At 41.5% G+C, this 16,744-nt stretch overlaps 9 non-coding genes across 9 annotated transcripts; all 9 read left to right on the top strand.

Moving 5' to 3' along the window:
* The first annotated feature begins 883 nt into the window (after positions 1 to 883).
* On the top strand, positions 884 to 1,024 carry LOC140270926 (U4 spliceosomal RNA). Its single transcript, XR_011907745.1, has one exon. It is a non-coding gene; the product is annotated as a U4 spliceosomal RNA (small nuclear RNA).
* A 442-nt stretch (positions 1,025 to 1,466) lies between these two features.
* Positions 1,467 to 1,607, top strand: LOC140271008 (U4 spliceosomal RNA). The gene has a single exon (XR_011907821.1). It is a non-coding gene; the product is annotated as a U4 spliceosomal RNA (small nuclear RNA).
* A 974-nt stretch (positions 1,608 to 2,581) lies between these two features.
* On the top strand, positions 2,582 to 2,722 carry LOC140270932 (U4 spliceosomal RNA). The gene has a single exon (XR_011907752.1). It is a non-coding gene; the product is annotated as a U4 spliceosomal RNA (small nuclear RNA).
* Positions 2,723 to 3,705: 983 nt separating this feature from the next.
* LOC140270936 (U4 spliceosomal RNA) lies at positions 3,706 to 3,846 on the top strand. Its single transcript, XR_011907755.1, has one exon. It is a non-coding gene; the product is annotated as a U4 spliceosomal RNA (small nuclear RNA).
* Positions 3,847 to 4,285: 439 nt separating this feature from the next.
* On the top strand, positions 4,286 to 4,426 carry LOC140270940 (U4 spliceosomal RNA). The gene has a single exon (XR_011907759.1). It is a non-coding gene; the product is annotated as a U4 spliceosomal RNA (small nuclear RNA).
* A 976-nt stretch (positions 4,427 to 5,402) lies between these two features.
* LOC140271007 (U4 spliceosomal RNA) lies at positions 5,403 to 5,543 on the top strand. The gene has a single exon (XR_011907820.1). It is a non-coding gene; the product is annotated as a U4 spliceosomal RNA (small nuclear RNA).
* Positions 5,544 to 5,982: 439 nt separating this feature from the next.
* Positions 5,983 to 6,123, top strand: LOC140270921 (U4 spliceosomal RNA). Its single transcript, XR_011907741.1, has one exon. It is a non-coding gene; the product is annotated as a U4 spliceosomal RNA (small nuclear RNA).
* A 962-nt stretch (positions 6,124 to 7,085) lies between these two features.
* On the top strand, positions 7,086 to 7,226 carry LOC140271006 (U4 spliceosomal RNA). The gene has a single exon (XR_011907819.1). It is a non-coding gene; the product is annotated as a U4 spliceosomal RNA (small nuclear RNA).
* Positions 7,227 to 8,199: 973 nt separating this feature from the next.
* Positions 8,200 to 8,340, top strand: LOC140270923 (U4 spliceosomal RNA). Its single transcript, XR_011907742.1, has one exon. It is a non-coding gene; the product is annotated as a U4 spliceosomal RNA (small nuclear RNA).
* Positions 8,341 to 16,744: the final 8,404 nt, after the last annotated feature.

Here is a 16,744-nt window from a genome sequence, read left to right as displayed (position 1 = left end):
TTTATGTATTCACACCTCTAAATCTGTTTAAGTAGAAGTGCAAAAACCCATTCAAATTCTAAAACGACTTCTGAGATGCAGAAAAAAATTAATATCCCAGACTTTCACAAGGAGTACGTAACGGACCTCTGTTGTCAGTTCCAGTTGTTCTATGGACAATGACCGGTTGAGGCTTGACGGACCAGAGAAGAAACCAAGCAAACTGAACCAGTTGTTGAAAAGTGCTGACACAAAGACAACTTGAGAAACACTCTGGAAAGAGAGGAGCAAAACAGCAATAAAGACTCTCACACTAAGCCAAATAAAGCAAGGATATGAGCCTTCCAGCTCCCAAGGCTTGAAAACAGGTAACAAGGTGTTGAGATGGTTTTAGTCTTTCCCTTCAACTGTCCCTGAAAAATTTGCCTTATCTGTGAAGGCAGCTTAATTAGATTCCCAGTGTCCTTTCCTGTGAAAGTTAGGCTGCTTCAATCTGGGACTTTCAGACTGTCATTGCTGCCATGCAGTTGCCAGCAAGAAATGTTCTATCAGGATGGTGACAGATTGGTTCCCTTTAGAATTTTCCCTCCCAAATGAAGTTTCCCATCCTCTGTTGAAGTCCTTGTTTGAGGTTTTTTCTTCTTGTCCTTCTGGACTCCAGCAAGACATTACTTCCTCATAGTGTCAAGATAAGATATTTTGAAAAATGGAACTGTTCCAGCTTTTAGACTCTTGCCCTAGTTTCAACTGTAAGGGGTGGAGTTTAAGTTCAATGGCCAATCACAAACACCATCACCATACCATTGTCCAGAAAATACAGTACATCCAGGAGACTTTGAGTGATGCACCGTGGATGATGTGGATAGTTGGACCAGTCCATTGGAATAAAGAACAGATGAAATTCATTCTTGTGCAGAGGCAATATCATAGTCTATGAAGTTCTACTGAGACGTGGTTATTGCTAGTTGAAAACTTTACCCAATACCCCGCCATGATGACTTGAAATACAGTCAGCTACGGCAATTTTTGCTAGTCTCTGAGGAGACTGTAAATCTGTTAAGGGCAAATTATGATTTGAATTAAAGGATCTAGTTCCCACGTCTTTCTCCAAGATTTTCGTGACTTAAGCAGGGACAAGATGGTGACAGATTGTTTCCCTTTAGAATTTTCCCTCCAAAATGAAGTTTCCCATCCTCTGTTGAAGTCCTTGTTTGAGTTTTTTGCTTCTCCTTCTGGACTCCAGCAAGACATTATTTCCTCATAGTATCAAAATAAGATATTTTTAAAAATTGAACTTTTCCAGCTTTTAGACTATTTCCTTTGTTTCAACTGTAAGGGGCGGAGTTTAAGTTCAATGGCCAATCACAAACACCATCACCATACCATTGTCCAGAAAATACAGTACATCCAAGAGACTTTGAGTGATGCACCGTGGATGCTGTGGGTAGGTGGACCAGTCCATTGACCCAAACATACACATGAAATTCATTCTTGTGCAGAGGCAATATCATAGTCTATGAAGTTCTACTGAGACGTGATTATTGCTAGTTGAAAACTTTACCCAATACCCCGCCATGATGACTTGAAATACAGTCAGCTACGGCAATTTTTGCTAGTCTCTGAGGAGACTGTAAATCTGTTAATGGCATATTATGATTTGAATTACACGGTCTAGTTCACGCATCTTATTCCAAGATTTAGGCCAGTTGGAATCACAAGGACAGTGGATTATTTACGTACTCACTCCTCTAAACCTGTTGAAGTGGAAGTGCAAAAATCCATTCAAATTCTAAAACGACTTCTGAGATGCAGAAAAATATTAATACCCCATATTTGCACAAGGAGTACGTAACGGACCTCTGTTGTCGGTTCCAGTTGTTCTATGGACAATGACTGGTTGAGGCTGGACGGACCAGAGAAGAAACCAAGCAAACTGAACCAGTTGTTGAAAAGTGCTGACACAAAGACAACTTGAGAAACACTCTGAAAAGAGAGGAGCAAAACAGCAATAAAGACTCTCACACTAAGCCAAATAAAGCAAGGATATGAGCCTTCCAGCTCCCAAGGCTTGAAAACAGGTAATAAAGTGTTGAGATGGTTTTAGTCTTTCCCTTCAATTGTCCCTGAAAAATTTGCCCTATCTGTGAAGGCAGCTTAATTAGATTCCCAGTGTCCTTACCTTTGAAAGTTAGGCTGCTTCAATCTGGGACTTTCAGACTGTCATTGCTGCCATGCCAGTAAGAAATGTTCTATCAGGATGGTGACAGATTGGTTCCCTTTAGAATTTTCCCTCCCAAATCAAGTTTCCCATCCTCTGTTGAAGGCCTTGTTTGAGGTTTTTTCTCCTTCTGGACTCCAGCAAGACATTACTTCCTCATAGTATCAAAATAAGATATTTTTAAAAATGGAACTTTTCCAGCTTTTAGGCTCTTTCCTTTGTTTCAACTGTAAGGGGCGGAGTTTAAGTTCAATGGTCAATTACAAACACCATCACCATACCATTGTCCAGAAAATACAGTACATCCAGGAGACTTTGAGTGATGCACCGTGAATGATATGGATAGTTGGACCAGTCCATTGAGAAAAAGAACACATGAAATTCATTCTTGTGCAGAGGCAATATCATAGTCTATGAAGGTCTACTGAGACGTGATTATTGCTAGTTGAAAACTTTACCCAATACCCCGCCATGATGACTTGAAATACAGTCAGCTACGGCAATTTTTGCTAGTCTCTGAGGAGACTGTAAATCTGTTAATGGCATGTTATGATTTGAATTACAGGGTCTAGATCCCGCATCTTATTCCAAGATTTAGGCCAGTTGGAATCACAAGGACAGTCAATTATTTATGTATTCACACCTCTAAATCTGTTTAAGTAGAAGTGCAAAAACCCATTCAAATTCTAAAACGACTTCTGAGATGCAGAAAAAAATTAATATCCCAGACTTTCACAAGGAGTACGTAACGGACCTCTGTTGTCAGTTCCAGTTGTTCTATGGACAATGACCGGTTGAGGCTTGACGGACCAGAGAAGAAACCAAGCAAACTGAACCAGTTGTTGAAAAGTGCTGACACAAAGACAACTTGAGAAACACTCTGGAAAGAGAGGAGCAAAACAGCAATAAAGACTCTCACACTAAGCCAAATAAAGCAAGGATATGAGCCTTCCAGCTCCCAAGGCTTGAAAACAGGTAACAAGGTGTTGAGATGGTTTTAGTCTTTCCCTTCAACTGTCCCTGAAAAATTTGCCCTATCTGTGAAGGCAGCTTAATTAGATTCCCAGTGTCCTTTCCTGTGAAAGTTAGGCTGCTTCAATCTGGGACTTTCAGACTGTCATTGCTGCCATGCAGTTGCCAGTAAGAAATGTTCTATCAGGATGGTGACAGATTGTTTCCCTTTAGAATTTTCCCTCCCGAATGAAGTTTCCCATCCTCTGTTGAAGTCCTTGTTTTAGTTTTTTTCTTCTCCTTCTGGACTCCAGCAAGACATTACTTCCTCATAGTGTCAAGATAAGATATTTTGAAAAATGGAACTTTTCCAGCTTTTAGACTCTTTCCTTTGTTTCAACTATAAGGGGCGGAGTTTAAGTTCAATGGCCAATCCCAAACACCATCACCATACCATTGTCCAGAAAATACAGTACATCCAGGAGACTTTGAGTGATGCACCGTGAATGATATGGATAGTTGGACCAGTCCATTGAAAAAAAGAACACATGAAATTCATTCTTGTGCAGAGGCAATATCATAGTTTATGAAGTTCTACTGAGACGTGATTATTGCTAGTTGAAAACTTTACCCAATACCCCGCCATGATGACTTGAAATACAGTCAGCTACGGCAATTTTTGCTAGTCTCTGAGGAGACTGTAAATCTGTTAAGGTCAAATTATGATTTGAATTAAAGGGTCTAGTTCCCACGTCTTTCTCCAAGACTCTCGCGACTTCAGCAGGAACAAGATGGTGACAGATTGTTTCCCTTTAGAATTTTCCCTCCCAAATGAAGTTTCCCATCCTCTGTTGAAGGCCTTGTTTTAGTTTTTTTCTCCTTCTGGACTCCAGCAAGACATTACTTCCTCATAGTATCAAAATAAGATATTTTTAAAAATTGAACTTTTCCAGCTTTTAGACTCTTTCCTTTGTTTCAACTGTAAGGGGCGGAGTTTAAGTTCAATGGCCAATCACAAACACCATCACCATACCATTGTCCAGAAAATACAGTACATCCAAGAGACTTTGAGTGATGCACCGTGGATGCTGTGGGTAGTTGGACCAGTCCATTGACCCAAACATACACATGAAATTCATTCTTGTGCAGAGGCAATATCATAGTCTATGAAGTTCTACTGAGACGTGATTATTGCTAGTTGAAAACTTTACCCAATACCCCGCCATGACGACTTGAAATACAGTCAGCTACGGCAATTTTTGCTAGTCTCTGAGGAGACTGTAAATCTGTTAATGGCATATTATGATTTGAATTACACGGTCTAGTTCACGCATCTTATTCCAAGATTTAGGCCAGTTGGAATCACAAGGACAGTGGATTATTTACGTACTCACTCCTCTAAACCTGTTGAAGTGGAAGTGCAAAAACCCATTCAAATTCTAAAACGACTTCTGAGATGCAGAAAAATATTAATACCCCATATTTGCACAAGGAGTACGTAACGGACCTCTGTTATCGGTTCCAGTTGTTCTATGGACAACGACTGGTTGAGGCTGGACGGACCAGAGAAGAAACCAAGCAAACTGAACCTGTTGTTAAAAAGTGCTGACACAAAGACAACTTAAGAAACACTCTGGAAAGAGAGGAGCAAAACAGCAATAAAGACTCTCGCACTAAGCCAAATAAAGCAAGGACATACAGATGATGTGGCTTGAAAACAGGTAATAAGGTGTTGAGATGGTTTTCGTCTTTCCCTTCAACTGTCCCTTAACAATTTGCCCTATCTGTGAAGGCAGCTTAATTAGATTCCCAGTGTCCTTACCTTTGAAAGTTAGGCTGCTTCAATCTGGGACTTTCAGACTGTCATTGCTGCCATGCAGTTGCCAGTAAGAAATGTTCTATCAGGATGGTGACAGATTGGTTCCCTTTAGAATTTTCCCTCCAAAATGAAGTTTCCCATCCTCTGTTGAAGTCCTTGTTTGAATTTTTTGCTTCTCCTTCTGGACTCCAGCAAGACATTACTTCCTCATAGTATCAAAATAAGATATTTTTAAAAATGGAACTTTTCCATCTTTTAGGCTCTTTCCTTTGTTTCAACTGTAAGGGGCGGAGTTTAAGTTCAATGGTCAATTACAAACACCATCATCATACCATTGTCCAGAAAATACAGTACATCCAGGAGACTTTGAGTGATACACCGTGAATGATGTGGGTAGTTGGACCAGTCCATTGAAAAAAAGAACACATGAAATTCATTCTTGTGCAGAGGCAATATCATAGTCTATGAAGTTCTACTGAGACGTGATTATTGCTAGTTGAAAACTTTACCCAATACCCCGCCATGATGACTTGAAATACAGTCAGCTACGGCAATTTTTGCTAGTCTCTGAGGAGACTGTAAATCTGTTAAAGACAAATTATGATTTGAATTATAGGGTCCAGTTCCCACGTCTTTCTCCAAGATTCTCGCGACTTCAGCAGTGACAAGATGGTGACAGATTGTTTCCCTTTAGAATTTTCCCTCCCAAATGAAGTTTCCCATCCTCTGTTGAAGGCCTTGTTTGAGTTTTTTTCTCCTTCTGGACTCCAGCAAGACATTACTTCCTCATAGTATCAAAATAAGATATTTTTAAAAATGGAACTTTTCCAGCTTTTAGGCTCTTTCCTTTGTTTCAACTGTAAGGGGCGGAGTTTAAGTTCAATGGTAAATTACAAACACCATCACCATACCATTGTCCAGAAAATACAGTACATCCAAGAGACTTTGAGTGATGCACCGTGAATGATGTGGATAGTTGGACCAGTCCATTGACCCAAACATACACATGAAATTCATTCTTGTGCAGGGGCAATATCATAGTCTATGAAGTTCTACTGAGACGTGATTATTGCTATTTGAAAACTTTACCCAATACCCCGCCATGATGACTTGAAATACAGTCAGCTACGGCAATTTTTGCTAGTCTCTGAGGAGACTGTAAATCTGTTAATGGCAAATTATGATTTGAATTACACGGTCTAGTTCACGCATATTATTCCAAGATTTAGGCCAGTTGGAATCACAAGGACAGTGGATTATTTACATACTCACTCCTCTAAACCTGTTGAAGTGGAAGTGCAAAAACCCATTCAAATTCTAAAGCGACTTCTGAGATGCAGAAAAATATTAATACCCCATATTTGCACAAGGAGTACGTAACGGACCTCTGTTATCAGTTCCAGTTGTTCTATGGACAACGACTGGTTGAGGCTGGACGGACCAGAGAAGAAACCAAGCAAACTGAACCTGTTGTTAAAAAGTGCTGACACAAAGACAACTTTAGAAACACTCTGAAAAGAGAGGAGCAAAACAGCAATAAAGACTCTCACACTAAGCCAAATAAAGCAAGGACATACAGATGATGTGGCTTGAAAACAGGTAATAAAGTGTTGAGATGGTTTTCGTCTTTCCCTTCAACTGTCCCTATCTGTGAAGGCAGCTTAATTAGATTCCCAGTGTCCTTACCTTTGAAAGTTAGGCTGCTTCAATCTGGGACTTTCAGACTGTCATTGCTGCCATGCAGTTGCCAGCAAGAAATGTTCTATCAGGATGGTGACAGATTGGTTCCCTTTAGAATTTTCCCTCCAAAATGAAGTTTCCCATCCTCTGTTGAAGTCCTTGTTTGAGTTTTTTGCTTCTCCTTCTGGACTCCAGCAAGACATTACTTCCTCATAGTGTGAAAATAAGATATTTTGAAAAATGGAACTTTTCCAGCTTTTACACTCTTTCCTTAGTTTCAACTGTAAGGGGCGGAGTTTAAGTTCAATGGTCAATCACAAACACCATCACCATACCATTGTCCAGAAAATACAGTACATCCAGGAGACTTTGAGTGATGCACCGTGAATGATGTGGGTAGTTGGACCAGTCCATTGAAAAAAAGAACACATGAAATTCATTCTTGTGCAGAGGCAATATCATAGTCTATGAAGTTCTACTGAGACGTGATTATTGCTAGTTGAAAACTTTACCCAATACCCCGCCATGATGACTTGAAATACAGTCAGCTACGGCAATTTTTGCTAGTCTCTGAGGAGACTCTAAATCTGTTAAGGGCATATTATGATTTGAATTACACGGTCTAGTTCACGCATCTTATTCCAAGATTTAGGCCAGTTGGAATCACAAGGACAGTGGATTATTTACGTACTCACTCCTCTAAACCTGTTGAAGTGGAAGTGCAAAAACCCATTCAAATTCTAAAACGACTTCTGAGATGCAGAAAAAAATTAATACCCCAGATTTGCACAAGGAGTACGTAACGGACCTCTGTTGTCGGTTCCAGTTGTTCTATGGAAAATTACTGGTTGAGGCTTGACGGACCAGAGAAGAAACCAAGCAAACTGAACCAGTTGTTGAAAAGTGCTGACACAAAGACAACTTTAGAAACACTCTGGAAAGAGAGGAGCAAAACAGCAATAAAGACTCTCACACTAAGCCAAATAAAGCAAGGATATGAGCCTTCCAGCTCCCAAGGCTTGAAAACAGGTAATAAGGTGTTGAGATGGTTTTAGTCTTTCCCTTCAACTGTCCCTGAAAAATTTGCCCTATCTGTGAATTAGATTCCCAGTGTCCTTTCCTGTGAAAGTTAGGCTGCTTCAATCTGGGACTTTCAGACTGTCATTGCTGCCATGCAGTTGCCAGCAAGAAATGTTCTATCAGGATGGTGACAGATTGTATCCCTTTAGAATTTTCCCTCCAAAATGAAGTTTCCCATCCTCTGTTGAAGTCCTTGTTTGAGTTTTTTGCTTCTCCTTCTGGACTCCAGCAAGACATTACTTCCTCATAGTATCAAAATAAGATATTTTTAAAAATGGAACTTTTCCAGCTTTTAGGCTCTTTCCTTTGTTTCAACTGTAAGGGGCGGAGTTTAAGTTCAATGGTCAATTACAAACACCATCACCATACCATTGTCCAGAAAATACAGTACATCCAGGAGACTTTGAGTGATGCACCGTGAATGATATGGATAGTTGGACCAGTCCATTGAGAAAAAGAACACATGAAATTCATTCTTGTGCAGAGGCAATATCATAGTCTATGAAGTTCTACTGAGACGTGATTATTGCTAGTTGAAAACTTTACCCAATACCCCGCCATGATGACTTGAAATACAGTCAGCCACGGCAATTTTTGCTAGTCTCTGAGGAGACTGTAAATCTGTTTATTGCAAATGTCAGTCAGATATTGTGAGAAGCACTTTAAGTGTTGTTGGACTTTTATTTTATAGAAGACACATAATGTCTACATTTAACACCGGGGATATAATTATAATATACTTTTATATCACTTCAAAGTTTTTGTTGTTTGTTCAAATTTTTTTATAGTTTATAACCAACCACCATTGTTAAGAAGGTTTGACCAGTTGTGAATTACTTATTTCTGTGTGGATTTAACTATCTGCATCCAGCTCCGTTTATAATCTTTCTGAGCATTTAACTATTTTATTATAAATTAATCTTTATTCCCGGGGATAATCCCAACGAGACATGAAGTCATATTCACAATCAAAACCTTGATTTAAGTGTTCAACAAATGGGTTTCAAAGTAAGATAACCATCAATACATTGCATACAGCGTTTAAATAAAACTTAACCCTTCCTTTTTGGAATCAAACCAGACCGTGTCTAATCTAAAAGAAATAGACAATTTCTCTGTATGCACAGAGGGAACTCTGTGATTTAAGGCTATGAGAAGATATGCTGGCAGCAGACCAAGGATGGATTTCCAAATTAAATTAAACCCATACAAAAGTCTAATGATGAACAGTTAACTCGAGTACAGTCCACTGGTGAGTGAGGAGATTCCTCCCTGATAAACACCGTCTTAAGAGATCTGGCACAGGTGTTTATGAAGATCAGGGATGTCAAACTCTGGTCCTCGAGGGCCGCTGTCCTGCAGGTTTTAGATGTTTCCCTGCTTCAGCTCAGCTGATTCAGATTAAACGGATCTCTTCGAAAGATTGTTAAGTTCTGCACAAGTCTGCTAATGATGCATTGATCTGATTCAGGTGCGTTGAAGCAGTGAAACACCTAAAACCTGCAGGACAGCGGCCCTCGAGGACCGGAGTTTGACATATATGATGTAGATAGTCATCATAATCAATAATAGTTTAAACGGCAGCAGCACCAAGCTGTACTCACCTGATATTTAATGAAAAACAAGTTACATTGATGGAGTTTTTCTCTTGTACCTGCTGTTGGGGTCGTGCCCACTTATCGCCAGCAGGTGGCGACACAAACTAGTTCAAAAGTGTAACTGAAACTGCAGTTTTGTTGAAAACCTGAAGACCAATTACAAAGAAAATAAGGGTAACACTTTATGCTTGGGTGGTGCAGCTTATAGATGTCCTACAACAGTATTTTCCAGGTGTGAGGTTATGTTGTTTGCATGGGAGCAGGCGTATGTTCCCACTGAGCCACCAACACCCCTTCAATGCTCCACCCACATTAAGAAATATATAATCTACTATAGATAAAGACCTTTTTTTTAACCTCTCAATAGTTAGTCAGTGGAGACCTGATGGGATACGTCTGACAATAATGTACCAGAAACCAATAAAAGACATCTAAAACATTAACAGACACTTGCAGAGCCTTTTCAAACGGTTTGAAAGTGCAGTGGCCATCAATGCCTCCGACAAAGCAAATTTCTGGAATTAGTGTAAAAGGGTTCGATTTTAGGAGTTTATTCCTTAACTTTAACTGCAGGTTGTGTGCAGGAAAACTCTTTGGTTGAATTATATGTGTCAGTTAACTGTATAAATGCTTTGGAGGATGTTTTCACTCTTCTTCTGGAGCTGATAAGTTGCTCACTTCTCTTTATTAATATCCATCATGCACCTATCTGCTCTGGAATTCAAATCTATGTGGATTTTTTTCACCAAAAGCAAATAATCTGTAGTTCAGTGACAGACACGTGGCATCCAGCCCCAGCATCTTTCTTTCAACTCACTGTTCTTTGTTTTTGTTGAACTAAAGTTGATTTCAACACCCGCCTGCTTTCAGAGTTGTGTTTGGATCCTCCTCAGATGACAGAATTTCATTGTAAAGGTGATATTTAGCATCAGAAGCAGTGGGATGAAGTCACACTTCATACCTTAGTTCAAGGGAACGTTAGAACAGCCTCAATGGTTGTTGTTAGATGCTCCAGTTACAGCTAAAATAGGGGTGAAGTGTGCAAATACTTGATTTCTCCTGATTTTGTTTTACTTTTGGGTTGACTCACTCTGAACAGATAAATAAATCAATTAATGAAAGACAACCCGAGGGAACAGAAAGTATTAAGTGACACATTATTATCCAATGGCTCAAACACTGATTTAAGAGTCTTTCAGCGCTGGACTGGTCCTTTTTCTCAGGCCTGTTGGTCTCATCCACAGACAAATCTGCAAAAATCTCTCCTGAACAACTGTGCAACACTTCAGGATTCATCAATATTTTCTGACCTGTTTTTGTTTGTCTCAGATCAAGAATCCACAAATGGCAAAAGTCTGAAAATGTATCAGAAATATTTTGTCTGCAGCAACATTAAAAACTATTGCTTGATATTTAAAATTAACCATATATGACCATAATTAGACATTTATTGATCAAAATGTTCAGCTATAATGTGACTCTTAGATTGGTTCCTGGCCTTCAGTGATTGGCTTCTCTCACCAAAATAATTACACAAAATTCCAGTTTATCTCCTCTCAGGTGTTTGATGGCCTCTTTTTTACTGAAAAATAGATTTTTACTGGCGTGTCTTTTGGAGAACTGCGTGTTTAGTATCTGACCCGACACTTTGACTCGCAGCTCATCAGCCTGAGGAGGCTGTTGTCATCGGAGTATTTAGGGAATTTTAAAAGGACAGCAACTTATGGGAAAGTTCACTAGATTTCCAAACACCCTTCCTTTTTAAATGATTTCTCTCTCTGGAGCCCCAGAACCTGAGAAGTATCTCCTCGGACTGTGCAGTATTTCAGTCACCTCCTCATCTCCTCATCTGTCCCTGACATGTTTGGTTGTCAAGTCAGCTGCAGTCAATTTCACACTCGAACGCATTTAATGGAGTCTGTGGGTGAAACCCCTTCATTTATGTGACCTTCCTGTCTTCTGAGACAAAGTCCAGCTGTGTGGCAGCTGGCCAGACACTCATCAGTACACCGACACCTGCAGAAGTGCAACTCGTGTGTGTTGACGTGATGTTTCACGAAGCACAAGCCAGTTTCCATCACCAGAATTTATAGACAAAAACACCAGACCCCTTCACCGTTTCGGGCTGAGCCTGAGCCAGCGAACTCTACCCCTTGGCCTGGTTCCAGGGACAGTTTCTTGTTCCAGGCAGGGTAATTATTTTTTAAATTCCCTCCTTCATAAAGTCCACTGTTTTAACCATTAACCTCAATCCAAACCCACTGTTTGAACTGAATGGACACCTGAGGAGGCTCTTCTTAACAATGCACTTTCCCCTGTGGACGAACATCCTTTTATGTTTACTGGGCCTGTTTGCTCCATGTTCCTTGATTTGCTCTGTCACTGTCTTTGTCTTTCTGTGTTTTAGCTCACATGTAGTCATCGGCTTACGTTCTGCATCTTTTTTATCCTTCCTTCCTGTTTTACATCGTAGCATTTTACCCACCTGTGTGTTATGTTGAGTTTAACTTCACTCAAAGTCCGAGTTCCACACCTGAATCGCTTCATTTTTTTAATACTACAGGTTCTCAGTCAGATCCTCGTCTTTGTGTCTGTTGCTCATACCAAGCTTAGCTTTGCATCTTTGGATTTGTATTCTTATGGATGTCCTGCTACTGAAGCACGGCTCTGAGGATCTGAGTATTCAATGGAGTACGTGAGTTTTATTAAAGAAGGATGGACCTTTGTGTTCGTTAAATCTTTTCTGTTGTTTGGGAAGTTAAAGATAATTTCTCCCCAAAGAGCATAAAAAAGAGTTTAAAGCAACACTGTAGAAGTTTGTGAACCTTAAAGCCATGCTATGTTTCTTCTTTACAGCTTTGGTTTCCATCCCTGCACCACAATGTTTTGCTTTATGGATGCTTGACATTTTTGTGAGCTTTTGGTGGCGTCTTTTTGGTGTCTTCAACATGCCAAAGAACTTTTTTATGGCTGTGCATGTGCAGGGCTCACACAGAGATTTGTTTTGATGACAACTCCAGAGGGAGCCAAAGAGCAAAAGAAAATGCTCTAAATGTGACTTTAAATGTTCAGAATTTGTAGACATTTTACATCTTATGTATCTCAGCCAAGTTTTGTGCACCTTGAAAGATGAATCATTGATAAAAAAAACCACTGGAATTGTCTTTTACCAACAGAAAAATTAATAATTGCGCATATTAATGCAAAAAAATATAACTGAAGCATGACGTGAACTGAATCTAAACTGTTCTGAGCTGCACAGAATTTGATGGATGATCTGTGATGGACATACAGTAGATTAACCCTCCTCCCGCCCACAGACATGCAGCATGTACACATGTGCACATCATGCCATGCAATGCAGGTATGAACATGAATCATCCCCATCCCATACTCTCACTGGCTTTTCCAGGAAGAAAATGTCAAGCAGGATTTTTTTTTTGTGTCTCTCCATTTTCAACACTCATTAAAAAAGAGTGATGGCTTCCACAGATGCTAACACACACACACACACACACTCTCATGCACACACATACCTGGTACACGAGCTAACTGAAACCACAAATCTGGCAAATATGGGAGCAATTACCTGGAGGCCACAGGGATTGACTGGTGAGGTCCTCTGAACATACACACATACTGTAGATGCACTCCAGGCTGCAACACACACACACACAGGCACAAACAAACCTCTGTTGTGCACGTGGACAAATATTGACACTGCCTTCACATTCATCCCTCTGCTGGCTGCACACTGGCTTTTTCTCCTCGTCCCTGAGCTTCCTCAAGCTGAAGAAGTGCTTCGTTAAAGCGGCGGCTCGTCCAAATGAACCAGAGAATCAGTCGTATCAAGACAAAACTTGTCCATCGGTGCACTCCAAAGGAATGCAGCACGCCGTTCAGTTTGTTTAGGTATGAAAGTGAGGTTAAGAGGAAGAAATGTGCAGCTCTGACACTGCAGAATATGTAATATTAACAGTATTTTTCTGAGCACATGATTAAGTTATCATCACTTCAAAGGACATTACAGCGACGTTCATTTCCTGAAGACCAGAGCCTCTGACCCTGTTGAGAAACTAATCTTAGACTAGTCTAACCCTTCACCTAAACCGACCCAAACCCTAAATCACATCCTCGTGTTACACTTTTACAGCCAACATTACGGGGACTTACTTCTTGTCCCTTAAAGAAAGTCGAGAAACCCAAAAACACGTGTTCTCAGTCGGGAAAAAAGAAGTGAGGAGGAACTTTCATTTGAACCAGAAACAGTCTCTACATCTGGAAACTCTTTCACCCCTTGACCTCATCCCCCATTCCACTCCTTCTTCTCTGGGGTCCTCCATCACAATCCAGGGCTTCAAGGCTTCTGTCTCGAGGAAGTCGGCGTGTGTACAAAAGACGACGTTTACAGTCATGTGAAAAAGAAAGGACACTCTTTCAACTCCAATTACATAAAAAAAAAATCACCTGGCTCCTTCCAGGTCTTAGAATAAGGTAAATACAGCCTCAGATGAAGAAAAACTGAGACAAAACACAGAATCGGTGTGTGTAAAACTAAGTGAACCCCTGATCCAGCAGCTTCAGCAGCAGTGAGCTGCAGTGATGGTTTCCTGTGGGACGTTATCAGTCTCTCTCATGGTTCTGGAGGAATCTCGGCCCTCTTCTCTCCAGCTTCAGCTCATTGAGGTTTGCAGCATTGGTTTCTGCACAGCTCTCTTAAGGTCCCACCACAGCATTTCAGTCAGGCTGAGGTCTGGACTCTGACTGGACCATTGCAACACCTTGATTCTTTTCTTTTTCCCACATTCTGCTGTAGATCTGCTGCTGTGTTTGGGATCTTTGTCCTGTTGATGAGCCAGTTTCAGCCCAGCTTTAGCTGTGGGACAGATGGCCTCACATTTGACTCTAGAATACTTTGGTATCCAGAGGAGTTCATGGTGGACTCAATGACTGCAAGGTGCCCAGGTCCTGTGGCTGCAGAACCAGCCCAGATCATCAGCCCTCCACCACCGTGCTTGACAGCTGGTATGAGGTGTTTGTGCTGATATGCTGTGTTTGGTTTCCTCCAAACGTGCTGCTGTGCATTAGGACCAAACATCCGAGACTATGGTTCTCAGACTATGGTTCTCAGCCGGAAAAGGGTGGAATGCTCTCTCTGGAATGAGATCCTTCCCCAAGTGGAGGAGTTCAAGTATCTCGGGGTCTTGTTCACGAGTGAGGGACGAATGGAGCGGGAGATTGACGGGCGGATCGGTGCGGCGTCTGCAGTGTTGCGGGTTCTGCACCGACCCGTTGTTGAGAAGAAGGAGCTGAGCCAGAAGGCGAAGCTCTCTATTTACTGGCCAATCTACGTTCCCATCCTCACCGATGGTCACGAGCTGTGGGTAGAGACCGAAAGAACGAGATCGCGATACAAGCGGCCGAAATGGGTTTCCTCCGCAGGGTGTCTGGGCCTCCCTTAGAGATAGGGTGAGAAGCTCAGTCATCCGGGAGGGGCTCGGAGTAGAACCGCTGCTCCTCCGCATTGAGAGGAGTCAGATGAGGTGGCATCTGGTTAGGATGCCCCCTGGGCGCCTCCCTGGGGAGGTGTTCAGGGCCCGTCCCACTGGGAGGAGACCCGGGGAAGACCCAGGACACGCTGGAGAGACTATGTCTCTCGGCTGGCCTGGGAACGCCTCGGGGTCCCCCCGGAAGAGCTGGAGGAAGTGGCCGGGGACAGAGACGTCTGGGTTTCTCTGCTCAAGCTGCTGCCCCCGACCCCCGGATAAGGAGCAGATGATGGATGGATCTCCACTTTGCTCTGGTCTGTCCAAAGGACATTGTTCCAGAAGTCTTGTGCTTTGTTCAGATGCAGCTTTGCAAACCTAAGCTGTGCTGCCATGTTCTTTTTAGAGAGAAGAGGCTTTCTCCTGCAGCCCTTCCAAACAAGCCTTCCTTGTTCAGTCTTTTTCTAACTGTGCTGTCATGACCTTTAACCTTTAACATGCTAACTGAGGCCTGGAGAGTCTGAGATGTAGCTCTGGGCTTTTTCACCTTGGGGTGACCTTTAACCTTTAGCATGCTAACTGAGGCCTGTAGAGTCTGAGATGTAGCTCTGGGCTTCTTCACCTTGGGGTGAACTTGCTGGGACGTCCACTCCTGGGAAGATTGACAGCTGTCCTGAATGTTTTCCACTTGTGAATAATCTTTCTCTCTGGAGAATGATGGACTCCAGATAGTTTGGAAATGGCCTTATAACCCTTCCCAGACTGATGGGCAGCAGCAGCTGCTTCTCTAAGATCATTGCTGGTGTCTTTCCTCCTTGGCATCATGTTAAAACACACCTGAAAACTGACAGAACTCCTGCTTTTATAGAGCTGCTCACACTGACTGATGAGCAATAAATTAAACATATTTGAACAGCAGCTGGTTAAACTCTGACAGCTGAAAGTAATATTGAGTCAGTGCAGATGTTACTGTCTGGCCTGTTTATTTAAAACAATCATCTAAATGTGAACCAGTTGTTATCATTGTGGTGTGTACTATCATTTAGAGTGAATGGAGGTGAGGAAACATCACATTGGTTGTAAAACAAATAACTCAGGAGCTCAGACACATTTGTTCTGAGGCGATTTGTCTGTTTTCCAAAAAGCCAGAAAATAATACATTTCTTAGGACAAATTATCTGGATATGTCAGACATTAAAACGTGGTTAACTTGGCTCACTTGCTGAGTGTTTGTTGGCTTAAACAACATAATAATGATCCTGTAGGTCTGCAGAGTTCGGATTTCTTTTTTCATATCACATTTAGAGAATAAAGTCCAAATATCGAGAACAAAGTTGAAAAAATGCTCCTCTGGTCGATCAAATCGAGGTTGGTAGCTGTAGGCATCCATCAGCACGGCATAATATAGGCCTCTGAAACATCATTCAGTCTGAGCTCCAACATTTCAGGATCAAACAACTTGATCAGCTGTCTAACTGCATCTTATGATCCATTCTGGCTTCCTCTGAGCTCGTCTTATGCATTTACAGACTGGATAGTGTTTCTGAACCCAAACTGTTGAGGATAAGCCCCAAAAAGTCCATAACTTGACAATAAAAACAAGGTTTAAATATTAAAAACACATGACTTTATAAAATGAACACATCAGTGAATCGATTTGATAGTTTTACAGTTTGTTTACTTCAATAAATGGGCCAAAAAAGCTGAATTTTGTGATGAGAGTTGACTCCACGGCGTTAGAGAGGAGGTTCTGACCCACTGAGGAACCTCAGGTTCAGGTGGAGCAGAGTGGAGCAGAGCTTCACCCTCACAGACTTACTGAGGGATCATGTGGTTGTGGACTTGGAGAAGGTTTATGACCGTGTTCAGAACCAGCAGTCGGGGTAATTTTAAAATAAAAAAAGAGGAAAACTGTCTCCTCTTGTCATAGTTT

This window comes from Leuresthes tenuis, unplaced genomic scaffold (genome assembly GCF_036924035.1).
Source record: "Leuresthes tenuis unplaced genomic scaffold, fLeuTen1.0.hap1 SCAF_15, whole genome shotgun sequence".
Taxonomy (NCBI): Eukaryota; Metazoa; Chordata; class Actinopteri; order Atheriniformes; family Atherinopsidae; genus Leuresthes; species Leuresthes tenuis.
The sequence above is the reverse complement of the archived record's forward strand: the minus strand, read 5'-3'. Positions and strand labels throughout refer to the sequence as shown.